This window comes from Idiotropiscis lumnitzeri, unplaced genomic scaffold (genome assembly GCF_059441095.1).
Source record: "Idiotropiscis lumnitzeri isolate Australia: NSW breed Sydney's pygmy pipehorse unplaced genomic scaffold, RoL_Ilum_1.0 HiC_scaffold_35, whole genome shotgun sequence".
NCBI classification, from domain to species: Eukaryota; Metazoa; Chordata; class Actinopteri; order Syngnathiformes; family Syngnathidae; genus Idiotropiscis; species Idiotropiscis lumnitzeri.
In genome coordinates this window covers 490378-517934 of record NW_028283573.1, presented here as the reverse complement: position 1 = coordinate 517934, position 27557 = coordinate 490378, and the positions used below count along the sequence as shown (strand labels likewise).

General features: G+C 43.1%; 1 protein-coding gene across 2 annotated transcripts in view; it reads right to left on the bottom strand.

Moving 5' to 3' along the window:
* plxnb2b (plexin b2b) overlaps positions 1–27557 on the bottom strand; it is a 158466-nt gene that overhangs the window by 115142 nt on the left and 15767 nt on the right. For both annotated transcript variants that reach the window (XM_088287145.1, XM_088287146.1), the window contains exon 2: positions 7077–7201. The gene's annotated coding sequence lies outside the window, so the exon portion shown is untranslated. The remainder of the gene's footprint in view (positions 1–7076; positions 7202–27557) is intronic.

The following is a 27557-nucleotide window of genomic DNA, read 5'->3' as shown; positions in this document are numbered from 1 at the left end:
TGGTTCGACCCAACCTGTCATCAGCTGTTAATTGCTTGAAAACATATTTTGAAAGGATTTCCTTTACAGAACAGAACTTTACAATTGGTACTTGCCGATCCAATGCCAGTGTTTGAAGACAGTATCGGTACATACCGATTACCAATACCAGGACTGATACCGATACCAATACCGGTATTGGTACCAATACCCGATATTGGTACCGATACCAGCGCGGTGTCCGATATCGGTATCGGTATCGATACCGATAGGCAATGTCGGCGCCGATACCGTATCGGCACCGATACCCAAACTCGTATCGGTGCCGATAACCGATATCGGTACCGGAACAGCACTACTAAATAGTTCAAGAGAGACCAATACACAAATGAACTTCCAAAAGCTTAATTAATCAGACAATGATAGCACAGCAATCTGTTTTTTTGTTGTTTTTTTTCAAAAATACTAGTGGAACTTATTTTAAAAAAAAAAATAATAATAAATTCACAAGGCGCTCATCACTGGGGGGCAAAAAAGTTTGAGAATCAATGGACTAGTAAGCCAAGTTTTTCTGAGAGCGACATTTTGGAACCAGCATCATGTCTGTGTTGATAAATCGCATTTCGACAAAGAGGTGGCATTGCGCAACAAACCCCAACAAAAGCGTGTACACAAATAATAAAATGCACAAATTGCATATTTTGACACCAGTTGTGCGGGGGCAGATCATGTTTGCCGGGGCCCCCGAGGCCGGATCTGTTCCAATTGTGCCCTGGTAAGAAGAACACGAGCAGCCCTGACAGCTTGGATAGTCACAGGAGGCCGTGGAAAAGCGCAGGGCAACACGATGGCCCATGTGTCCGGAAAAACCCAAACATTTTTATTGTTTTGGTCGCACAAGGACGTGACATTTTGATGTGTCGTTCGCTTTTCTCATCTGAGGGGCATTTTTGAGCATGTCTTCCACGGCTTATTTGTCACAACACTCGCTTCGGTGATGAGGAATTTTTAAAGTCTGACCCCGGCATTGTTCATTTATTATCACGCCAACATAAAAAGAATGCATGAGTTTTTATTTATTTTGATATTGTTGGATGAGTTTTGCACTCTGTATCTGGGGTGAAAGGTTTTGTTTACTCAATTACAATTTTATTTTAAGGGAAGGGTTGCGAAATAACCCAATGAGGAAAAAAAAAAAAATTATTACTGTATTTTCCGGACTATAAGAAGCTACGTTTTTCCTAGATTTTGAAGCATGCGGCTAATACAATGTTGCGGCTTTTCTGTGGATTTTTCTTTCACCGGTAGGGGCGCCCTAAAGTTCAGAAAATACTAACACTAAATAAATCTAAATTTTTTTCTCCAACATTCATTTTTTTAAACAACAACATTTTTTAAAAAATAGAAAACTGCGGCTTATAGGCTGGTGCGGCTTTCTTCCCCCCAAAAAATCATGAATTAACAAATGTTCCATTTTTTTGTTTGTTGGTTTTGGCTTTTTCATTTTTTTCAACTAAAGTACTTTTTAAAAAGTCACCAAATTTGGAGATGCAATTTTTGGTGAATAATTTTGTTTAAAATTTTGATCAATTAAAATTTAAAAAGACCCCCCCCCCCGTTTCTAAAATCACAATTTGGAGATTCCTCTTAATTTTGTTGCATTACGCCGATATCTGACTGAGTTGATTAAAAGCGCATCTCGCAAGTCCGTTCAGCGGTATTATTTGCAATTCTCTCACATAAAAAATTTGAAAGACGCGCTGCTGAAACATCACAAGGCCAAACTTTCTCAGTGACTGACAGCACAGCTCCGTTTTGAAAGCCTCCAGAATCAACATCAAAGTCAATAAGCGGGTCAGCTCCACACAGGGGGAAAATAAAAAAATTATTTGACGACAATAAACACAAGTGGCGTCATGTTCGTTGTTCTCCGTGCGCCTCTTTGCGTCGGGGTGGCGTTCAGGCAAAGCCTCACGGGAGCGATGATTGACATCTCGTCGTCACGGCAGACGTCGCAAACGCCATGTCGTTACCGTGACATTTACAGCATCTTCCGGGACCGCAGATGAATTCCGCGGAATAAGAAAGGAATCATGATGATCATTAACTCTAAAAATAAAGAGTACGAATGTCTTACGTGTTGTTGTTTGGGGCCACTGGGGTTGCTTTAATAATCCGAGTCACAATTTAAGGGTTGCCAACTTGAGAAACAAATGAGATCCCAGAAGAACTGTCATGAAAATAAAAAAAAAATTTAGAATAGTTTGGGATTTTTCATTTGTTTTAGATTTCACTTGGCCATTTTTTACCGCGACTTTTCAAACTTAAGATGAGTACAGTATGGTGGTAGTGACTCGACTTACTGCACAACAAGCAGTAGCTCAAATTAGAACAATTCTTCTCCTCCTTCTTCAAAAAAGGAAAAACGTCAAGATTTTTTTTTCCACTTGAAGTTTACGGTCAAACTAAACATACAACAAAAAGAATAACATCTATTTTAAACAAGCACAGCGTAGCTTAGCCTTTTAGTCTGCTAGCTTGATGCTAATGCTAACACATAATGTGAACACACTACTTGCGACATCTCTCAAACCAGCCATCTGATTGGCTGAGGCTAAAGGACTCCCAGAATGCTTTTCATCACTGGACACTTGAAGTTTTCAGTTCATTTTATTTATTTTTGGGGATACGAATGGCATGAGGAGATATATGTTTTGTGTTAGTCGTATTTGCTTGCTTCATCGTTTGCTAGCATGGCGTTTAGTTCATGTTGGGTGTTGACTTTTGGTTTTGATTTAGAAACGTGACTGTAAGGGAGTGTGGTGACATCCACCCCCCCCCCCCCCCCCCCCCCCCAACAGCCCCACCCCCGCCTCTCACTGCCCTTCTCAAAAAGTACGCCGGCTAGCTTTTGTTTTAGTGCTGAGGCATGTCTTGACGTATCGGCGCCCAATAATTCCGCGCGGCCCTTTGTATGTGCTCAGTCCCCATCAGAACTTCCTTCGGAGTGAGATATTGCCGACTTCCCACTTCGGTCCTCCAGTTATTAATCAAACACGGCGGTCATTTAATCTCGCAGATGAGCAATATAACCTATGCAATTACAGGTCAGCATTTAATTTCTCCGCTTTATATTGCACTCGGCTACGTCGGCCTCAATCTCGTTTGAGTGAAATATGGACAGAGGAGCGCTTTAACAGCCGTTGGTATAAAACAATTTTGGCCCCGGTTAATTGCCGAGGATCTTCCTTTAACGAGCACCAGCGCAGACGCTAACGACGTGCACTCCTTAATGAACAAGCGCACAACACGCTGGGCGGCAAGTAAACAAACTTTTGACACAATTTTGTTCAAGTTATGATGCGCGGCGTGTAATTGGACTTTTGCCCCCCCGTCACACACAAACAAAGCGCTGAATGTTTTCTTCTGGATTGATGTTCTACCACAGAGTTTTAGGGCATGTATTTTTTGGGGGGAGGGGAAAAGAAGCAGGTACGGAGAGGAAGGCAGCAGTTGCTTGGCTCAGACGGATGCACAACGTGCGTGGGAGGAATTTGAAATTCTCTGGTTAAAATGTGATTTTTCTACTTTTTCGAAAACATTTCTTTATTCTTGTGATATAATTTAATCTCCACAATTGATCTTTTTTTCTGGAAAACACGACTTTTTTTTCACTGAACTGTACAATTTTATTGTCATAAAATTCTACTTAAAAAAAAAAATCAAAATAACTTTATTCTTGAAATAGAGAAAAAAATGATGAAAATATTTATCCAGGAATATACGAAATTCTGACTTTAGTGTAAAAAAAAAAATATATACAATTTTCAATTTAAAAAGAAATGTATGACTTTCTCCCGTAAAATGAAGAGTTCAAATTCAAAAGTGAATACAATTTTAGCTTGAAAAATAAAAAAAAAATTAAAACTTTGATCTATATATATATATATATATATATATATATATAAATTCTCAAAAATGCATGACTTTATACTTTTTTATCAAATCTTAATAATATAAATAAAAATAAAGTTTTCTACATATTTATATATATTTAAAATATATATATATCCCAACCAATCTCAACCATACCATCTGTTTTCAAAAACATATATACCTATATTTTTTATTCAATTATGACTTAAATATATAAAATATGGGAGTTTTTAATTTAAAAGTATTTTTCTTAGTATAACGAAAATATCCCACTTTATCCCTTGAATGTTACAACTTAACCTGGATATCTGGATATTGCGATATTTCTCTGAAATGTTCATCTTTAATCTCATTACAATATTGTCCTAGGACTCCTGGGTAACGTTCCACTTGTGAGCACAGTAATAGAAAAAATCTTTTTTTTTTCATTGCCACTGTGTGGTCCATGGAGGACGAGATGACTGTATCTGCTCGCGTCACAGTCACACTCCCATTTCCAGTGCTCCGTCTCATCTCCCTAGAGCTTCTCAAAAGCCCGCTACATCCACTGCCTACTGGCAGACAAACAATAGGAGCCACAACTGCCTTAATGGAAGGAGGGGTGCGGAGTGGTGTTGGTGGGGGGTTTCGGGGGGAGAGAGAGACGAATTAGAGGCACCCCACACACACCGTGAAAGTGCAATGGAGCCCGACCATGACTTGGACTGTTGGGAGAAGTGAAATAAGAACTGGCGAAGACGATGTGTTTTGTTTGTATTTTGTGTGTGCGGGTGTGTGTGTGTGTCCGACTGATGGATGGGCGATCTCGGTAATTGCCTAAATCTCACTGTGAGCTAGCGAGTAGCGAGTGGGCCAAGGCAAATTAGGTGAAACAGGGGCAATGTGCAACGCGGGGACGTCCACCTTTGCCCCGGAAGGCTCATTTGTGCTCGAGACGCATATGAACGCACATTTGGATGAGGAGCCGAATCGTAACGAAAGTTTTTTTTTTTTCTTTTTTTTTTTAAATATCCAGAACCCTGCAAAAATTTCAACTTTTTGTTTAAAGGGGAAGTCAAGCTTAAATCTAATATTTGCAATAAAATATTCTATGCGCCTTCACTAGTCGAAACATGGCATTCTGGTTCATATCGTGTTTGTGCTTAATTAGTTAATAAGCAGTAAATGACACTCGTTTTTAGCAACGTCAAGGGGCGGCCATCTTGTCGCTTCTGTCGACTGAAAATGACTGGATTTTACTGCTTCACTCGTAATCCGCAAACGTAATATCAATCATAATGCTGTGTTTCAACTTGAGGGCCTGCATAGAACATATTCTTGCAAAGAAAATTTGGATGTTGACTCCCCCTTTAAAGATATTTTCTGACATTTTCAGCAATACAGAATGTTGCTTTCTTGTGTAATTTCGCACTTGATGGCTGGGTGGGCGAGCACTCCAGAGAGCCAAATTTGTGCACACGCAGTAATGACAAAGTCAGCTTAATTGACTATTACTCATTAATTGCAGGCCTAATTTTCAAGAAAGAACATTGTTGTGTTAACGTCTGTGTAATGCAGTGATCCCAAAACACTCTGCATAAGATAATCGGGCTTACAAAAAAAAAATGCATCTTTTTTCTGTCTATGCCATTAACATACATGTTTTTTTTTATTTCTTTTGGGGATATGAATGGCATGAGAGATGCATCTTTTGTGTTCATTTGATTTGTTTCATTTTTTTGCTTACATGCTGTTCAGAGATATTTTTGGTTTAGATTTGAAACCTTGACTCTAAGGAGTGTGGTGACCAGTGAGATCCCTCCCCAGACGTCGTCGATTAGATGTTATGCTATGACATCTCTCACTTGATTATGATGCTGCTACTGAAAGCGAGCTAGCATGCGCGAGCTAGCATGCGCGAGCTAGCATGCGCGAGCTAGCATGCGCGAGCTAGCATGCGCGAGCTAGCATGCGCGAGCTAGCATGCGCGAGCTAGCATGCGCGAGCTAGCATGCGCGAGCTAGCATGCGCGAGCTAGCATGCGCGAGCTAGCATGCGCGAGCTAGCATGCGCGAGCTAGCATGCGCGAGCTAGCATGCGCGAGCTAGCATGCGCGAGCTAGCATGCGCGAGCTAGCATGCGCGAGCTAGCATGCGCGAGCTAGCATGCGCGAGCTAGCATGCGCGAGCTAGCATGCGCGAGCTAGCATTCGCCTCATCGTGTGGCGCACCCAGGCTAAGTCTTAAATACAGAAATAGCCCCAATGCTCTTTGCTGGACATGCAGTCCACCATTATCCAGTGTATCCACCTGTTGCTCGTCATACAACAGAATCAGTCATGGCAGTCATGCACACACTTGGTAAATAAATGTATGAGGACAGAGAGATGAGATCATCATTATTTCAGTAGACGTTACAGTGCAGTGTTAACATGCTACTTGGCCACTCAACGACGGTGCTGTATTTTTTTCTTGTTTTGTTTAGTCCCTTTAGGAAGCCACTTTGATTTATTTACTTACGGTAGCTATGAAATGTCTTGACATGTGTTTTTTAATGTTGTATTTTTAATTATGCAAAGCTTTAAAATGAAATATGCTAAATAAATAAAGCTGCCTTGCCTCAGCTTACTGCTAACTCGCAAGGATTGTTTTTTTTTGTACTTCGTATGTACGTCTGTCATAGAAATCCAAGCTACAGCCAAAAGTGGAATTATTGTTTTTTTTTCCAGTTTACTTTCTTAGTGTAATGTCATCACATGTGGGAAAGGAGAGCCATAGTTGTCATTGAACTTTATTAAAAAAATAAAACATCTTAATTTTTAATTTGGCATTATACCATATATTATTATTTTGTATAATAAATTAAATGTTTTATATATATATATATATATATATATATATATAAATTTTTTTTTTAATTATTATTATTATTGTACCTTAACATTTTGGCAACACGGCTGTAATGCTCACTTTCCTTCTTTAGCATTAGCCACACTCCTACACAAAGTTTTGTGGCGTGATACGAGTAACATCCGCACATGCGGGTCCACAAATGCCGGGAAGCAATAAGAAACAAAAGACTCGGCTTGAGCGAAAAAAACCCGGACGCAAATGAAGGACAGCATGCAGGACAAAACACGGGTTGCGTAAGTAAAAAATAAATGCGCTGTGGGTGCTACTCACTCGGGGAGAGGCCGACGTCGGGCCAACCCTCACTTGACACTTCAATCACCGGCAGCCGGTGCTTCGGGCAAACTCGGTCCAATTAGTTGGACGCTGCCGCTGACCCCCGGCTTCATTAAGGGCTTCTGCAAGGGAAAGGGAGGAGAGGGTGAGAAGACGCAGTAGACACACACACACAGGAGGGGGTGAACCTCAAGGTTACAGATAAACCCAATCAACTTTGAGAGAACATGTTCACACTGGTACTCCCGGTGGGCTTGCACCCAATGCTGATGGCGAGGAGGGCTTCGGTACGATTGAGGGCAGAGGTCAGTGTACTACAACCCGACGCACAAATCCCCCCAACCCCAACAGGTGTGACCAGCAGACATGCAATTACCAGGCTGAAAATGTTCTTTTTTTTTTTTTTTCTTTTTTTTTTTTTGTGTGTGACAGAGACAACAAGCCATCAGCGCGGGAGATCAGGAGCGCGTGAGCAGAGGTGATCGCGGATTGCTCAGAAGTGGCCGCAGGGCGGCGCATGCAACGGAGGGAATATTTCACTTGGGCTCCCCGTGTCGAAAAAGCCCGTAGAGGGAAGAAGTAGCAATCAAAAAAACAACATGGAGGATTTATGACAAGCTTCTTTTTATGACACGATGCACTGGGGAGTACAAATGTTTGCGGTCTGAGAAGCAAAAGTGAGCGCGTTCACAACAATGAACAATGCGGCCGTGTCCACATGAACGAGGCTATTTTGAAAAACTTATTTTTACCATGTCTTTTTTTTTGTCTTTCATTTAGACACACATGCAGCGTGCCTGCCAAGCGTCATTTTATAGCACAGCGCCGTCCAAGCATGTTTGGATTGCGGACTTTGATATTATTCAGTTATTTCATGTGTTAAATTCAGTCAAATAATTAATCACGAGGGAACGATCAGTATCCAGCAGATTAGATTGCAGTAGGATTAAAAAAAAAATTAAACAAAAACATTTACAATGCAGGTTTATGCTGCTTTATTCCTGGGATGAGTGACATGAATAGAAAGCTTTTTATCGACGGTAGAAAGTAACAAGCGGAAATTACATCTACCGTATTTTCCGGACTATAAACGGCAACTTTTTTTCCTTCGATTTTGAAGATGACGAAAACATGACGTGACGTCCATGAATTTTCGTTGACCAGACGAGACGGGACGAATTTGTGAGCGCATGATTCGTCAGACGTTCAAAATGATCACATCCCTTCCTATTGGACATGTCATCTGTCTTTCAAAAAATGCAATGCGGGTGCAACCTAACTTTCGTTTGGGCACGCCCACCACCGGGAAAGCACGCAGAGCGCATGCGCCGCACACATAATGTAGATCACGCCGACACGATCAGAGTTAAACACGGCTCACTCAATGGCTCACACACACTGACACGCTTTCCTTCGACGAACCGTGGCGATCAACAGTGACACTCGCTAGGCTACTTCGTTCTGATGACAGCGAGCTGTTACAAGTAAAGAAAACATGTTTGATCCAGTTTGTACTTGTGCTGCTGTATTAGAACAAGTCTACTTCAAGTCAATGTTGTTAAAACGTTTTTTTTTTATTATTTTATGTTGCTATAAGTGAAATAAAGCCACAACACTTGCCAAATAAAAAGCTTTGGTCCTCGGCTTATTTTGGAGCAATGAGCATTGATTCCACGGACTAATGCCTTTTTGAGTTTTTGTCGAATAAATTTATGAAAACTAGACGAACACTTTTTTTGTGTGTTTTGTCGACTAAAACTCGAGTAAAACTACCATAAATAAGAATGACTAAATTTGAGGAAAACTAATAAGCATTTTCGTCCAAATGACTAAGACTAAATCTAAAATGCCTGCCAAAAACAACCATTTTTTTCCCCAGCTGATAAAGACGAGTCACAAGACACCATCATGTGACACTCAGGTCACACAGGTAAAAATGAACCTAAAACGAAAATTGCCAACTACAAATGAACCAGTCAAAATCTAAATAATAATAAGAAGACAAAATGAACTTAATACAAAGACTGAAAAACAGTTTCTTCCCAAGAGTATAATGACAATAAAGGGCATTCTGATTCTGATGGGTTTTTTTTTTTTTTTTTCCACCAGTCTACGGATGGAAGCCTCAGCACGGCCGTGTAAACGCCTCATCTTTTGATTATTGGCCTTCGATCGAGCTGAATGCAATGTTTGTGTACGCTTTGTCATCGTTGTGGCAATTGCTGTTGTCGCGGATGGCTGGACAGACACTGGCCGGCCTTTTATTCAAAACAAGCAGAGGATAAAAGATCAATGGGCCCATTGAGGCTATGAATTGGAACGGAAAGTTCACAAATAAAGTGGAAGATTATAAGACGGAGGGGCGGGTATACGGGCGTTGGGGGTCACATGCTCCTCTGGGAGCAAGAGGTTTATTGATCAGTGCAGATGTACGGCTTCCAGCCATTCATCACAGGCTCCTCAGGCCAACACGTAAGTCCTATAATAGTGCCGTGCTTGCTGGGAAGCTGCAACTTTCTACATCCATAATGCTTCATGGTAAAAGCCCGCCTCGTGAATGACTGGGGGGGGGGGGGGGGTAAATGGGAAAGCCCGCGGTTAAAAACCTGGTGTGGACGACGAGGGTTATTCTCCGCTGAGAACCAGGATGGTATTTTTTTTTCCGTATGTGGCTGTTCAATTGGATCAAAAGAAAGCAGAACCAGGGCTGGGTTTCGATTAAATTGAAAAATAAAAAAACGATTTGATTCAATACGCAAGGACCCGATTTGATTGGATTATCGATTGACTTTGATTTTGGATGCAATCAAAGATGTCACGCGGTGCCAAATTGACTTTGGTATTGGAGGCAATCTCAGAAGAACAAATGCTGCAACTAGTACGAACTGCTAATGTATTGAAAAAGGATTCATATTTACGATGAGAATTGATGCCAAGCAGTGAATCATGCACGTTTTATTTAACCCAATAAATAAATCTGCCTTCATGCTCATTGGCGCTGACTTCCCAGCTTCCGCCATTTTGTTTTCATACGCTACTTTTGGAAAGTGACAAGATCTCATCTTGATGCGTGTTGTCAGGAGAAAGACGTTATTAAATAAAAAAAAAATAAATAAAAAAAATTGATATATGGTTTTAGGAGTCAATATCATGCTATGAAAAGGAAAACCGATTGAAGTCGATATATCGATTTTTTATTATTATTTTTTTTTTTTTTTCAACCCAACCCAACCAAGGTATAGAAGGTAACTGTACAGATCGGGCAGATCGGGGATCATCCATGATTAGAGGGGTTAGTCGAGTGTCAGGATTTCTTTTTTTTTTTTGGGGGTGGGGGCAAAAAAAACAAAAAACTGGGAAACCAAAGCGCATCGGACAGAAAGCGAGTGAGAGCGATGGCGACAGGCTCCGAGCCAAAGACAAGGCCCCGATGGAGCAATTACAACAGCTCCATAGAAGGTGTGCTGAGCCCCTAGGGACCGTCTCAAATGGCACGCTGCCCTGCCGCGCACACACACACACACACACAACCCCACGCACACACATGCAGCCTTAATAAAACAAAAAGCCATAGACACATCTTGGATGAAGCGGCAGAGGAAAACCTGAGAAAATCCAAACCATCCTTGTGTGGGAAAACCCCACGGAAGAATTTGGTTCAGGCACCGTGTCAAAATACAGCGAAAACTCCACGGTGAAGGTCGGAGTGCGTTCAAGGCTCGACAGCACTGAAAGGTTTGCGCACGAAAGGCGCTGACATCCCTCGAAAATGGTTTCTCAAGGCAGCCACTGACACAATAGCAAGTTTGTTTATTTGAAAGCTGCAAGTCGAAACGAGCCTGTTCCGTTGGACCGAAAGAAAAAAAAAAATGGTGTAATACACGTAACCTGACGACGTCAAGAAATTCAACTCCAAACCGCTGCACAGTTGTGATTTATTTGCCGACGGGACACTTGATGGACGTTAACGTTGGCACTGATATAATAGCTTTGCATGTAAAAATGACATCACAACTATAATGCCCACCCCCTAAACCCCCGCCCCCACCTCCAAATGACTCTATAGTTATTTAAGGGCTTTTTCGCGATGAGATTTACGACTAATTTGCACGCCCCCTCTGCAAAAATCCACAATTCTCCACTTACACAGGCTGAAGCGGAAAAGACGCAAGCATGCGCACCCGAACCCCGACAGGTTCTATTTCTCCCACAAAGACATGGAGGGAGGTGAGGGGGCGTGGCCATAATGCTCATGACCAGGTGGCGTTTTTAAACTGCCTAGTTTTCTATTGTTTTCTCCAAAACATATTTACATTTAAAAAAAAAAGGATGCCTACATTGAGCTTGTTCTTGAACAATGAATCCTGGCCGGATGATCCCTTTAACGACAGAACTCACCAGAATGAGATAGAAGCCGGGGAAAGATGTGCAAACAGATATGCGGGGAGGGAGGGAAATTGAATAAAAAGGAAAAGTTGCCGCGCACCGGTATGCACCATTGAGTTCCTATTCTCTTGGAAACATTTAATGAGCTTAAATAGGAGCCTCGTTTGACACTGCCACCCAGTGAGAGGAAATCGTTCAGCTGCTGCGACGGGGGGGGGGGGGGGGGGGGGAGTGGGGGTCTTTTGCCGAAGGTGTAGGCGGGAGCGCCGTGGACGTTTTAATGCCAAATAAAGTGACGTGTAGGACAGATGTTGGATTAGGCTCAGCGTGGTTCTTAATGGAGAGGAAGAAGAAAGTGAAGTGTGTCTCGGGTAAATGGAGTCGTCGCTTCCTGTGTACGAGGCTGACTAGTTGTTTAGTTTAGAGGCACTTAGAATTCACAACGAGCGTCCGACAGTGATTGGCGGCTTCTCCTTGACTGCTGCACTTCACCCTCATTATTTCCTGAATGACCCCCCCGCCCCATACCTCTTTATACTTGGTTGTTTCTTCAAGTCCGCACAGTTTTCCCAACCCCCCCTACACCCCCCCCCCTCCTCCTTCAGCTCTGAAGGGTGGAGCTATAGTCACTTGAGAGAACAAAGTCCAGAGGTGCTCGGCTGCACGGAGCCGTTGATGAGGGCCCAGTGGGAGCCAGTTCTTTATGAAGCTGTCTGGTGGAGTAAATGCATTCGCCGGATGGGCCACAACAGCACGTGCAATCCTGGGAGTGCGCAAGCATAACCCCAACCCCGAACCCGTTGGGTCCAAACACTTTTATGAAGCCGTCTGGGAGAGTAAATTCAAGGACGCGGTCATATCGCTGCAGAATATCATCATAATAAAAGAAAGAGAGACATTTCCGAGGGGAAGCGGGGTCACGGCTGGTTTGTGCTGTCGAGGATGAAAAATAAAATGTCTGTCAGGTGGCTACGAGCGGATTAAGTCAACATGATTAAGGGTTGCCGTCTTTTCCCAAAACAGGATTGCCAAACTACGACGAATGTACACGAATGTCCTCCACGAGGTGCGCAAGATGCGACGTCTGAAATCATAATTATATGTTTACATTGTGCTTTTCCCCAAGTGCGAGTTGTTGGATTTTTTTCCACAAAAAACTTTTAATTTAAAAAAAAAAAACAGTCTTCGACGGCGGACAATTAATGTGGTTGTGGGTGCCTAGCTCAAACATGCTTTTTTCCCACCGTACTACAATAAAGTGTAATTGCACCTCCACTCCACTAGATGGCAGTGGCGCTCTCCTTGCCTATCGTGCGCAGCAAGTCTTAACTCTGCCGCGTAGGTTTGTTTTGCAACGAAAATGATATTTAGAGTTGCGGCGGAGATGGGTGGTGGTGGTGGGAGGGCTCCAATTGTTTTCTTCTTGCTAGGGTGGGGCGTAACAGAAAATAATTGAGAAGCACTGGCCTAGCTAGAGGCTGGGATTGAATCGCTGTAAATGCGCTTTGTTTTTCTCGTGAGGCGGTTTGCCAACTCTTAAGTGTAAAAGTTTGGGATAGGCTGATCTAAATTAATGAGCCGGCAATTAAGCATTACTGACTGAATATTTTCACCAATAAACATTATATTTTGAATATTCTTATATATCATATTTACAATCGGCAGCACGTCGGACGACTGGTTAGTACGATGGCCTCACAGTGCAGAGGTCGAGGGTTCGATTCCGGCTGCGGCCTTACTGTGTGGAATTTGAATGTTCTTCCGTGCATTACGCGGGTTTTCTCCGGGTATTCCGGTTTCCTCCCACATTCCAAAAACATGCATGGCAGGTCAATTGGACACTCGAAATTGTCCCCTGAGTGTGAATGGTTGTTCGTCTATGCGCGCCCTCGTTCACCATAACAAAATGAGAGCGATGAAATCAAGCTTCAAAGCTGCTTCATGAAACATTAGCTGTTTATGGCTTGCCGAACACTGAAACATGCGCTTCTCGTTTTCCAACCGATGTTTTATGCAAAATTGCTCTTGGCAAATATTGAACTGTGGACACTCTACCCCGATCACACCAGCTCCCAACTTTGTCAAACACATGAGCTGACTTCAAGCAGCGCAACATTCCAGCGGCGTCTGGTTCGAGTATCAGCGGGTCAGGAAAGAAGAACGCTGCTCGACCACGAGCTGCCTCGCCAGTCTCAACGATGACATGCACACAGGGTCTTTCGCAACCTCGGGAATTTTGGAATACGCGACACGATGACCTGAACAACTTTTCAGTAACTCCGAGCCACTCTCGATTCCAAGATGTCCGACGGTTTGGTGCGACAAAACAGAGAAGAATGGCAACATTGTTTTTTTTTTTTTTTTGTTTTTTTTTAAATAACAGATGGTAAATAAATAATAATAATAATTAGCCTGCAAGAAGAGAAAGCAGGACAAATAAGACCGTGAAGGGAACACGGCACTAAATTGCACACTAAATTGTTTTCTCTAACAAAGAGCTGAATGGCATATGGCGAATATTTTGTGAGCTGCGGATTTTTGCCGTTGCTGTTAACATTTTCAATAAAAATAAAAATACAAAAAAATTGTTTGGTGCGTTTGTGTGAGTTCTTCTAGAAGAAATCCAATAATCTTGATCATTTCAGTCACTGTAATTGTGATTTGATGTTTCATTGTACTTTCATTGCGGTTGAGCTTGCTTTGCAATATCAAAATTTTATTAAAAAAAAAAAAAAAAACGATATACAAGCCACAGTTTTGTATGTTGAAAAAAATGAGTTGTTGAACGATTTTGTACTGTGAATGCACATAAAGGTACATCAGCAGATTGTTAAAACAGTGCCTTTTCACAAGGCAACAATTTTGCTCATTAAAACCGAACACACCCAAGAGGGGAAGAAAAGAAAAAAAAAAAAACATTGATCGCGATTTATTCAGGGTATTTTCTCAACAATAGAGCGACCCTACCGGTGAAAGAAAAACCCAGAGAAAAGCCACACCCTATTACCCGCATGCTTCAAAATCTAGGAGAAAAGTTAACGGCTTATAGTCCGGAAAATACGGTAAATCCACCCAAAAAAAAGTCCGCCCGCAAATTGCCCTTTTTGGGCAAGTTATCCATACTTCCCTTGAAAAAAAAACACTTCTATGAATGCAGGGTAGAAGTAACCAGTCACTGTGATACATTGATGGTTTCATTACGATACGGCAAAATCATCTTCGACGATGGTGTCCGATTCTGACCGATGATCTTAGGACACATGCGAAATTAACTCATTCACTGCCAGCCCAGGTAAAATAAATTCACTTTTTGACGTCTATCCCCGTCAATGGCAGTGAAAGCAACTCCAGCAAACAGATGACATTCCTCTGGAAGTTTGCTGCGGGAATACGGAAGGCCAGCATGTAGCCAATCACACACCGTATTGTAGTTCCTAGCGGCGTATATATAGCCTGCGGCGAAACGGCCATTATGGAAACCGAAAGCGGCATTTCATAATTGCGCTGAGCTTTTTACCCCCCCTTGTGAAATTGCCTCTCCAGAATATACTCGCTCATACTTTAGCCATCGCTCCTTATCCCTCTCGGCCGTTACGAGAGGGCTATTTTGACAGGCCGGCTGCCTCTCCTGATGCAATAACCGCCGTCCATTTGTATCCGAGCGGAGAGCATTAACGAGACAAAGTAATCAGGCGGCACAGGAAAGGCAGCATGCCCAACCGCCAACTGCTTTTATCACTCTCCGCTACAAGGGCTTGCCATTAGGCCACAATTAGCACAGTGGACACCCCGGAAAGAAAATAACCTCATAAAGACGTATGGCGAACAAGCCGAAAGAGATGCAGGAAAAAAAATAAAATAATTAAAGACAAGAGGCAAAGACTTCAGAAAATGTTTCTAAGTAAGGACTTGGGTGAAAAAAAGCACAATCAGTGGAGAGTGCTTTTTAATTCATCGTTAAAAAAAAAAAGACAAGTGTAGCGCGCGCACCATGAACTAATTATCTTCATACTCAGTGGTAGATCAGACAAGTACCGCACTAAAAAAATAAAAAGTACCACACTAAAAAATAAATAAATAAATAAAAAGTACCACATTGAAAAAAAAGTGCCACAAAAAAGTAACACACAAAAATAAATAAATAAATAAATAAAAAGTACCACACTGAAAAACAAAAGCAAGAATAAAGTTAATATTTGGATTGTGTTTGTAAAGTTCCTAACACTGCACTCCTGCGAGTTGGGTATGTTTACTAAATTCCGCTGCTCCGTCATTCGTCATCTGTCAGTGACCACGTTACCTATGTGTCATCCGTCACTCCGTCATTTTTCAAAAGTGCCCCGGCATTCGCCAATGACGGACTGACTGACCGTCTGCCTGAATCCATCTTAATTTGAAAAATTGAGATTTTCGTATTTTCTGAACTATAGAGCACCCCTACTGTTGAAAGAAAATTCCACAGAAAAGCCGTACCGTTGCACCGTCAAAACCTAGGAAAAAAGTAGTAGCTAATAGTCCGGAAAATACAGTATTTATTTGACAGATAACAGATATATTTATTAATCTAATACTGTGTATAAACTATGAGGCGGTTTTCACATCTGGCAATGATCTTTTATTTTTTTTTGAACGGTTCTTTTCATTCTGATTAGTAACAGCAATCCTAACATTGCACACGGAACGGTCATGGCAATCATTTGATGTTATGCCCGAGCTGGCAGAATTTACCTTGATGAACTGTGAATTGTTTCACATTTGTTGTGGCTACTTAGTGTCTGATATAACCACTGAAGGAAGACCCAATCAAGTTCTTCCACTCTGGATACTTCCATATTCCCAAAACGTAAATTTGGTTCATTGACAAGTCCAAATGGTCCGTAGATGTGAAGCTGAGTGTGAATGGTTGTTTGACGATATGGGCCCTGCGATGAGCAGGTGACCATTTCAGGTGCGCACCATCTGTCAGCCGGGATGGGCTCCAGCTCACCCGGCAGCCCAAAAACCAGCGATAGACCGATATGATTATTTTTACCGATACAGATTATTAATAGTCATGGAGGCCGATATGTGAAGCCGAGATTTATTTGTTGAAAAAAAGGGGGAAAAAATGGCATCAAAATTTTGCAACACACTACACCACCAACAGCTCCACAGAACATCTCCGGACCGATCTTGGTCCGCCCTGCGCAATATTGCGGCTAACGCCAGCATTGGTATGCAGGTGACGGCTCGGCACACAGACAAATTCCTTCCCTTAGGACTGTGGGAAAACAAAGAAAAATGTGCGTCCCGTCCCCGCGGTTATTTATGGCACACTGGCTGCGGGCAGACGCCGATAAGGCTTTAGATCGGTGGAGGCTGACACGCTGTGATTATCTCCCGCTGCTGGAATGGAGCGTCCATCAGTCCAGACGGACCGAGCGCGTTCGCAGCCCAGCTGACTCAATTGTTGCACCGAGATGAGACGAGGAAGATTCATTGACCTTAAAACAAAAGTGTAACGCCTCTTCGTATGCGCAGTGCCGCGGTCCGGGTATTGTCAACATTTACAAAATTTTCACCAAGCTGGGACAAATCATTGTGACATATGTTTGGGTCTCTCTCTCTCTCACTCTCACGCTCACTCTCTCACTCTCACGCTCTCGCATGATCTGGCTCTCTGTCTCTCTCTCTCTCTTACACTCTCTCTCTCTCTCTCAAGTAATCTCTCTCTCTCACACGCTCTCTCTTTCTCTCTCTCATACTCTCTCTCTCTCTCTCTCACAGTCTCTCTCTCTCACAAAATCTCTCTCTCACTCTCTCTCTCTCACACACTCTCTCTCAAAGTCTCTCTCTCACACTTTCTCTCTCTCTCTCACTCTCTCTCAAAGTCTCTCTCTCTCTCACACTCTCTCTCTCTCTCACCCACTCACTCACTCTCACTCACTCACTCTCTCACTCTCACATGCTCTCGCTCTCTGTCTCTCAGGTAATCTCTCTCTCTTTCACACGCTCTCTCTTTCTCTCTCTCTCTCTCTCACAGTCTCTCTCTCACGCTCTCTCTCTCACACTCTCTCTCACTCTCTCTCTCTCTCTCTCAAAGTCTCTCTCTCTCACTCACTCTCTCTCAAACTCTCTCTCTATCTCACTCTCTCACTCAATCTCACACTCACTCTCACACTTTCTCACACTCACTCACTCACCCTCTCACTCACACTCCCACTCCTACACACTATTCACATAGATCTGAGGAGCACACTCAAGTCTCAGTCTGCCTTCTTGGCAGGTTCAGGACTTGAAACCAATCCCACACCCCGGACGGAGTTTCAGCCAGAAAGGTGGAGGTAAGGAAGGAAATGAGAGAGGGGGGGGGATGACAGCAAGAGAGCGGAAAGAAGCACATTCTTTCTGCTGAGAGCCATCTGGAATTGGAAGAGCTAAGATAAACAGTGACGTGAACCGCATCCCATCTCCCTCGTCCACCAGGCCGAACAGACACACGCCCGTGCACAATGCACCGGCACCGGCACCACTGCCGCCGCCAATCTTGTGCCAAGCATTGTCAGGGATTGGGTCTTATCAATCGTTGGCCAGAAGCGAGAGGAAAACAAAAAGGAGGGGAGGGAAGCGGGTGGGGGGGACACAAACGGCGGCCCTTCGAGCGACAATGAGAAACACAAATGAGACGATGGCTGCGAGCCATCCGTCCACGCCGGCTCCGTTTAATCTGGTCAGGTTTGCTTCGGCGTCGACACATTCTTCGCCAGTGACAAGAGGAAAGTTTGCACACAGCCAATCCCACCCAAAAAGTTAAACAAGTGTGTAGACTTTTACGGCTTGTCACACTGCTTTATTTGAACAAGTCAATTTGCATGCACCCAACTGGCGAAAAGAGCTCCGGGGGGAACGTTAGCTGCCGCGGAGAGAATCCCTCCATATTTAAGACCCGTCGGTACGCTGTAGCAATTAAGAGTCACAGTGGAAATATGATCCCATATGGGGAAATTGTCCTTGCTTTAGGTACAATCGAACAACAATACACACATTAGAAAAGTTACCCAAGTAGTGTTTTAGGTTAAACTTTTTCTGCTGTGTAGCACTGAACTGATCTTTAGTCGGGATTTTTAATTTCACTTCTTTTCAAACCGACACCAGTGCGAGTAACGATACGCCTCGTTCTTTTGATACGTAAAATTCCATTTAAAACTGTTACGACCTTGCCTCATGATGGCAACAAGGAACAGTCTAACCCACAGGTGTCAAACCCAAGGCCCGGGGGCCAGATCTGGCCCACAACCTCATTTTATGTGGCCCGCAAAGGGCAAATCATCTGCATCAACTTCCTGTTTCTAGCATATTTTCTTCACTTTTAACAACACTGAGATATGAGATATTGCCATTTATTTGTTACCAATCCTCCCCTTTGAAAATAAATTGAAAAATTGTTGAACAATTACTTACTAGCTTCTGATTTCAAAACTGGCTTTCCAATCAATTTATATGGGTTCACAGTCATACCGGCCCTTTGAGGGAAACCACAACTACGATGTGGCACGTCCACAAAAATGAGTTTGACACCCCTGGTCTAACCAGTGGTGGGCTCTCTGCTGGCCTTGACCGCCCACCACAGTTTGAACTCCTGCTTAGGACCAGTGGACTATATCCCACAAATCAATCGGCTTTCCTGTCAATCACAGAGCTCCTATTAAGTAAAAGTCTTCTGCGTAGCATGCCACGTGACGTCGACCAACTTTTGCCAACTGCTGCTCCAGAGTCAACAGAATGCGAATGTTCCATCTCGACATAAAGCAAATTCAGTCAAATGCCCTCGACTAGTTTGCATATTTCATTCATCTCCATCTTGCCTCGTGTACTCAGTGGCTGAATGAAAACGTCAAAGGCGTGACCCAAATTTCCAGGCCGGCTTCTTGGCGCTGTGCCGCGCTCGGCTCGCACCTTTTGATCATAGCCATTCAAGGAAGAAGCATCCCGAGTAGCAAGACTGAGGCAACTCTCCCCTCAATCCGAATAATAAGTGGTCCTCAGGAGCAAACAGACACTCCAAACGCCCCCCCTCCCCACCTCCTCCTTGAAAATGCATTCCCCTCCACTGACTGCACTCCCGTCTAATAGGGCGAGGAATTTTTTTTTTTTCTCTCTTTTTGCTGATGGCCCAATATGAGCTGACAGACACCCTGCCTTAACTTTACTCCCCCAGCCCCCTCCCCTCGTTCTTTTTTTTCACCCCCTCTGTCCCTTCACATCTGTGGATGTTACCTGACAAGTCTCATTTGTCAAGCCCTACCTCCCGTAGCCTTCTCCTTCCGTCTGTTAGCCTCGGCCACCTGATCCCTCCCTCCTGTTGTTGCACCCCTGCCAACGGAGCTGAGGAGCTAAATCGGCAGGCAGAGTGTGTGTGCGTGTGTGTGTGTGTGTGTGTGTGCGCGAGTGAGTCTAAAGACGCAGACTAAATGGGGCAAAGCTGAGGCGCACACAGGTGGAACTCTCAAGGGATGGCTGCCAGATTCTCTCCGTAGCAGCCCTTGATGTTCACGTCATACGCACGATGGACCTTCATGTGTCTCACTCTTCATGGATGTTTGCACCGGCAACACAAAAAAAAAGGCAAAACACACTTGTGGAGTGGATCATTTAGAGCAGGGGGGGGGGGACTTTTTGATTGGTGGGCCACAATAAAATTTGACAGAGGGGCCGGACCAGGAGCAGATGGATGGAGGGTTATCTCACCTCATCGGAGAGAAAAAAAATATATATTTAATTTTAAATGAAAATGAACAAAAGCATTACAAGAAAATATTTAGTATTTTGAAAATAAAACATTTACAAGGCGTATTCATTTAATTTTCTTCAAGTTTGGCGGGCCGGATTAAAACGATTAACGGGCCGCATGTAGCCCCCGAGCCGTAGTTTACCCACGCCTGATTTCGAGCATGGTGTCAAACTCCAAATTTGGCCAACAGTGTCATTATATTTAGCCCGCGAGGCTATACCAAATCACTTCTTTATGATAATAGTAACATTCTAAATGATTGTAATAATTTTTAAAAAATGAACATTAATAAAACCACTTATAATAAAAATTTACAATAAAAAGAAAATAAATTAATTACAAAAAAAAAAAATCAGCATTTATTTTGTTTTTAAAAATAATTTAAAAGCTGGCCCGCGGCTTTGTTCAAGTTTCACTTTTCGGCCCATTTGAGTTCAACGTCCCTGATTTATTTCGAGTCTCATGTGATTGGCTGCCAATACGTGATGATTGCGTGAAGGTTTCTTTGACTTTTGACGCACTCTAAACGATTACCATGCACATATCCTAACTTGAGTACAATATGTTTGGAGAAAGTCTCGGAAATTAAACTTCAAAGTGACTTTGGCTAAATGAATGCACAATTGTGTATTCTTACCTTGATAAATGCCCTTTGTCTGCTGTTATTAAAGACCAGTGAGACTGGTTGGTCCCTCTACCAAGGCAAAACTAATTAAAGGCAGGCAGATGTGTTTGGACACAAGTGTCTCACACACACACACACACAGGATAGTATTCAAGCTTATATCCGCACACTCACAGTCGCTAAATGGGCTTTTAACATGTCCGCTGAGCAATTGGTGCCAGTTGATGAGCTGCCACCAGGTGAGCAAAGAAACTTTTTTTTTTTTGTTTAGTTTTGTCTGCCAGAGGCCAGAAAAGGCACAAAAATAAATACATAAATAAATATAATAAAACACCCTTTCCCCCTTGGCGCCTTATTATCCTCACTAACACCAGTCAGGCAACACGCCTGTGTGTTGTTTTTCTTTCTCCGAGGCAGGTGATGATGAGCATTAGCGCTAAGAGCGAGCATTTAATCTTCACGGGAGCACATGTTCTCGCTTTTGTTGAGTCATTTCTGTGAAATGGCATGAGAGCGCCAACGGAACAAAGGAAAACTTTCATCCTCTGTCCTCCACTCTGCGATTTTCTTCACCGAGAGGGAGTAAACCACTTTCTTTCTGCCACCCCCCCCCTCCAAAAAACGTCGCCAAAGCTCTGACGGAAGCCGAGAGTAAAGATGAGAGCGTGTCGGCTGTTTTCTATCTTCGTTACGACTATCGGCGTCGTCCCCCGTGTAATCACAGCCATCCCGAGGTCAGTCGCATACACCGGCAGCTCTGTCATCGTCTATCCGTGGACACAAACACTCAGCGATGACTAATCACCCATCTGGATGAGCCATTCTCCAGTCGGAATGACAAAGCACCCGCGGCCGCAAATATAGGCTAATGCGTTTGTCGACAAAAGGCTTAGGCGGCGTGACAGCCAAACAGGTCCGAGGGAGGGGCGGGAGGTTAGCAAACGACGTGGCTCGGACAAGGATGGACAGTGGAGGAGGCGAGATATACCCAAGAGGGGGTGTACCCAACTGGATTATAAAATTTAAATACCAAGTTGGGAACAGTGGAATTGTTGATTCCTTTGACGCGAGGCCTGCGAGAAGGTTTGACTGCCTTCATCGCGCATTACTTAGCAATTTATTTGTGTTGTTTCTCACAACTCTGGAAAACAGTGGCGGACCGTCAAGGCCTTCTCCGCGGGCCTAACATAATCGAGAAAAAAATGCGCATATTCTTCACATTGATGTCATATTATACCCGAGAGTTGTATTTTTTAGGTGAGAGTTTTTTATCCAATCAGAATTCAGCTAGCTCGTGTTGCCAGGCGGGTTTCACAATGCCAGTAGCAGGCGCTATTCTTTCCGAGAAGTTCAGATCCAATCTCAAAAGGTAACTTGAAAACCTCACATCATATTTAGATGACGTGTTTCGCCTTTGTCGCTTTCAATCCACTGGGGGGGGAAAAAAAAAAAAAAAAAAGATTGCATTCCATTTGATGCGCTCAAGCCTCCTGAGGATCGCAGTGAACTTTACATTTCTGTGCGTTCTTACAAAGGAAGCATATGACTGCATGGTTAATAGGCGGAAAACGCATCCCAATGAACTAACAAATGGGTCGCTTAGCATTTTGCCTCAAGCCTCATGGATCGCACAGAAGCAGCACACACAGTAAAGACGAAAGAAGAGACACGTTGAAGGCACTCCCGACTTAAAGAGGCCATTCTTTGCTTACGAGCAAATTGTCATAAGCGTTTTTTTTTCGTTTTTTTTTAAATAAATTTTTCTAAATTTACTGAGGTACCATATAACCCATTTCGAAATACGAAATGCAATGTGAATTTGAGACCATAATTGGCCAGCCCTTACAACCGCATCAGAAGCCCAAAGAAAGTCACTTTGGAGTACAAGAAAAAACTAAAACAATGGCATACATGCAATAAAACTTTTGCAACTCTGGAAGACTTTCCCCTGGCTGGAGTTTTCCGGAAAAGAAAACCCATTTCAGTGAGCTTGCGGAATGCCAAAACGCATGTGAAAATAAATGTTTTTAAAAATATCTCTTGTGATGAGGCCTTCGCGCCGGGTTACAACTCTCAAAACAGAGCCTGCGAGTCATGCGCACTTCACTTTAACAAGAGGACAAGCGACACGAGGGGAACTTCATGGATTTTAAGGAGTGCAAAAAAATCCATTTGACACGAATTCAAATTTTAAAAAAAAGTATTTAACAAGTCATTTAAAACACTCACAAGTGAATGGTGCTTGATGCTAACAATCAGGCCTCAGTTGAAGCGCACGGTCGTCATTTAAAAAAAAAAAAAATAATAAATAAATAAATAAAATAGAATAAAAATCACCCCAGCCACGCTGACAGGAGCAGAGAGAAAATACGGCACGGTTCAAGTGACACAATTCCAAGGTTTTGCTCTAAAGCGTCACAATTAGGACACGCGTCCTCGTACATGACAACGAGGCTTCTTCCAAACGTGGCCGCGAATACGACACGTGTCGAGGTGAGCGCGGCGTCAACGCACCGATCGCTGATACGCCGGCTGAACGTCAGTGAGTCACTTTAATCACTCGACGAACAAATCGAAACGACAGCGAAAGCATGATTAAATTGGATAATGAGCCACATGCTGCTTCACCAAGTCTACACACAAAGATCTGATCACACATGGCAACAGCCAGTTGTGGTAAATTCCCCAATATCCATCCATCCCAGCCGTCTTCGGGTAGTAGGCGGGGTACACCCTGAACGGGTCGCCAGCCAATCGTAGGGCACACAGAGACGGACAAGCATCCGTCCGCGCTCACACGCACACCTCGGGGCAATTTAGAGCGTCCAATCAACCTGCCATGCATGTTTTTGGAATGTGGGAGGAAACCGGAATACCCGGAGAAAAGCCACGCAGGCACGGTGAGAACATGCAAACTCCACAGAAGAAGTCCGGAGCCGGACTCGAACCCACGACCTCTGAACCGTGAGGCCATCGTGCTAACCAGTCGTCCACCGTGCCGCTAAATAAAATAGACAAAAGTTGCAATGCCTCTCAGGTTTCTCTTGACTTTTATTTGCATGCGTTCGGGGTGTCAACACTCGTCAACCCGAGGGTGGAGTGAGTTCGGCGCACCTCAGGATGACATCACACGCACTTCATCACGCCACATAAAATGAAATAAAGGTGCGGCTTGGAAGACAAGCCGCCGTTTCACAGCAACCACATTTAGGTCCAACAGCATGTCATTACACAAACCTCCGCGTCTCGTTATTGTGAGTGTGCCTGCGTCGAGATGTCTTTACGACGGTTAAGCATTAACACAAAAAAAAAAGGCATTAAAAGTGTATGAGAAAGAAATTGCTTGGAGATGAATGCGAGGTGAAGTGACACTCCAAGAACGGAGGAGATGTTTGTCATTCCAGAGCAAGAAGCATGTCTGCACTGGGTTGAGAACATTCTCGCGGGCGCCCGAGGCTTTTTCTGTTACCGACGACACTCGCACTTCATCAGGCAACATGGGAAGCAGCAGTCTTCCATTGCTGCATTTTGTTCCACCCGCGGAAAATATTTGGGTGAACTGTTTAACCTCGTCTGTGCAAATCTGACGGGATTTAGAGCACCGTATTTTCCGGACTGTAATGTGCACCTGTATATAAGTCGCAGCAACAGGCCCAAGAGACAATAAAATTTAGAAAAATAAAATAAAATAAAAAATAAAGATAAAATTAAAATAAATAAATAAAAATTTAGATTTATTTAGCGCATTTTCTGAACTTTAGACCGCCCCCTACTGGTGAGAGACAAATACACAGAGAAGCTGCCACCTTGTATTAGCCGCATGGTACAAAATCTAGAGAAAAAAAATAGGGGCTTATAGTCCAGAAAATACGTCACTTTTATTTAAGCAGTTCAACTTTTTGGGGGGATTTACGTCACCCTTAGGCAAACAAATTTTACTGGATTTACAGAAGTCGTATTTTAAGATGCACATCATTTATGGGACTCGTCTCACAACTTTTACGGTCTTAGTGTAGTCTTATTCTAACGGGAGCACTTGTTCTGGGCTTGCGGCGTCTCTGGAAGGCACGATAGTTTTTATTTCTGCAGCAGCAATTTTTATGGAATTTACAGTAGTAAATGTACATGAACAACTTTTATATGTATTATATTTCATATATATATATATATATAAATGTAAAAATAAATAAATAAATTCAAAAAAATATATAAAAATAAATAAATTAATTAAAAAATGTATAAAAATAAATAAATAAATTCAAAAATATCTATAAATAAATTCATATATATATATATATATATATATGAATAAAAAAAATTTCCACATTTAGTTTATCAGGAAACAATTCAGCAGCGCAAACCTGTTTTTCTAGACTGGACCTCTTCAATTTTAATTTCGGTGTTCCTGACGCAAGACGTCCAGATTGATTGAGAATGATGAATATGAAATTAATTGACAAATGAAGGGGCAAGGGGTAGATTATTCATGGAGGAAATATGATTTACCACCAAAAAGTACGTAATTATCCACAGCTATAGACAATAGACACTTGCAATTAGTCATAATGGTTTGTTGATGTGACATGACTGCAGATACGGGATAAACCATAATTGATATTCTGAACCCAGTTTTGTTAATTAAAGTGTTGATTATTCAGCTAAACGGGCCTCAACGGCCAGAAGCAGAGCGTTAGCCTTTAACAATAAAACAAATAAATAATGAAAAAAAATATAATCGCGCATCCACAAGCCGAAATCCTTTGAGGTCTCCGTCTTTTGGGCTGTTTGCTGGCGTAGAACGATATGTAAACAAACACAAAAAAAACACCCGGCAATTCACAAATTAAGCTTTATTGGTTCTCTTCAGAAAATGTTAAGACTTTCTCGACTGGGAGTGGGGGAATTTGTGTAAAATGGTCGCTGACAGCATCGGGTCGGAAACATTTATGAATTCCTTAAGAGGTTGCAGTTTATTAAAAGTAACATTTTGCTAATTGATTTCGTCTGGCTGGGGGGGGGGGGGGGCGAAACAGAAAATAATATATATTTTTTTTTTTAATCGATACCATTTTCTATTGATATCACTCACCCAACTATCGCGATCCATATCGTTACGGAATTATCGTCACAACCCGACCGTACAATTAATACGGGTTTTATGACAAAGACCGTTAAAGCCTCAACGTGACACTTTTTAGTCACGTCAAGCACGCCATGGGAAAGCGGGCATGTCCTCCATGAAGAAAATTGTATTTCTACACAAAGAATAAAAAGTTCAAGTGAACCAGTGATTACTCCCACATATCTTTGCACCTCAGCGCTTGTGCTTCTCAAAAGGCTGTGCAAGGCAACAAAAGGGGGGACCTTGGCGTGCAGAAAGCTGGGTCAAGGCGTATAGAGTGCATATAGTGGAAGCGCGCTTAATGGAAGTGACAGTCAGCAGATACCAACCGGGGCGCCTCCACTCGCAATATGTTGAGTACAATGAAAAGAAAAATAAAAAAAAAAATAAAACACACACACACACACACACGCATACACTCTTCTCTTCAACTGATTACACACTCAACGGCCAAACATCCACGAAAGAGGAAGGGGAGGTGAGGGAGTGAATAGACGAGGAGTGCTGCCAGGGTCTACTTTTAGATAGCATGCTTATCAGCAATGAAAGCAGCAAGAAAAACAAAAGTGGACTGTCCCCCCCCCCCCCCCCCCCCACCTTCCAAGGGACAAAACCCCAAAAGGCAGACGAAGGATAGCAGTGATAAGAGTCGCACTCTTCTAACTAAGTAACCTTCAGGAGGAAGCCGTCTTTGGAAGTTAGTCACACAGCGGCACACTTTGCCCTTGGTTTAAAGTTAGGTGGTCGCTTTTGATATATATATATGGTACAATATTTTCAAAATCTGCGGCTTATAGCCTGGGGGCTTCTATATGTTTTTTTTTTTGTTTTTTTTTTTCAAAAAAGAGTTGCTGCGGCTTATATGCAGCTGCGCCTTATAGCCCATAAAATACATATTCTTTATTTTATTTAGCGAAAAGAAATAAAGCGTTTGACCAGACATGGCTAGCATGCCACAAAGGATGGCAAACAGGATTGTGACTAAAGCACGACCGAAAATCCTTGCATCTTTACCGTGTCCTTGACCCTGGCAGATGGGACCGAAACCTGTGGTGAGAAGGAGAGTTCAGTCGCAGTTTATCGCCCACCCACCAACCCAGCCATCCCTCCACACACGGGCCTGTTGAGGAAGCCAGCCTCTCCTCCTCCTTGCTACCAAACGGCCGCCTGAAAGCCTGCCAGAGCTCACTAATCAGCCAAGTTAGCCGCTGACCTCTCCACAGGCTTCATACCTTTTAATGAGACGGCCGCTTTTGATTGGTCCGGCCGCCTGAAGGGAGAGACGGATCGCGCAGAAACTCGGACAAAAATTCCCTGTATTTTACGCTGGGATGTTTATTCCTGCCGTGCTTTGGTGTGTGTGTGTGTGTGTGAGAGCGGGAAATAATGAACACACAGTGTAATCCGCGCTGGCCGAGGGCTGTGACGCTTGTACGGGAACACAACAGTGGATGAGCACGAGCGCTGCCTGAGCACCAAAGCCAACTCATCGTCGCACACGATGACAAGCACGTCTTTAGCGCCTCGCTCTCTCTCTCTCTCTCTCTCTCTCTCTCTCTCTCTCTCTCTCTCTCC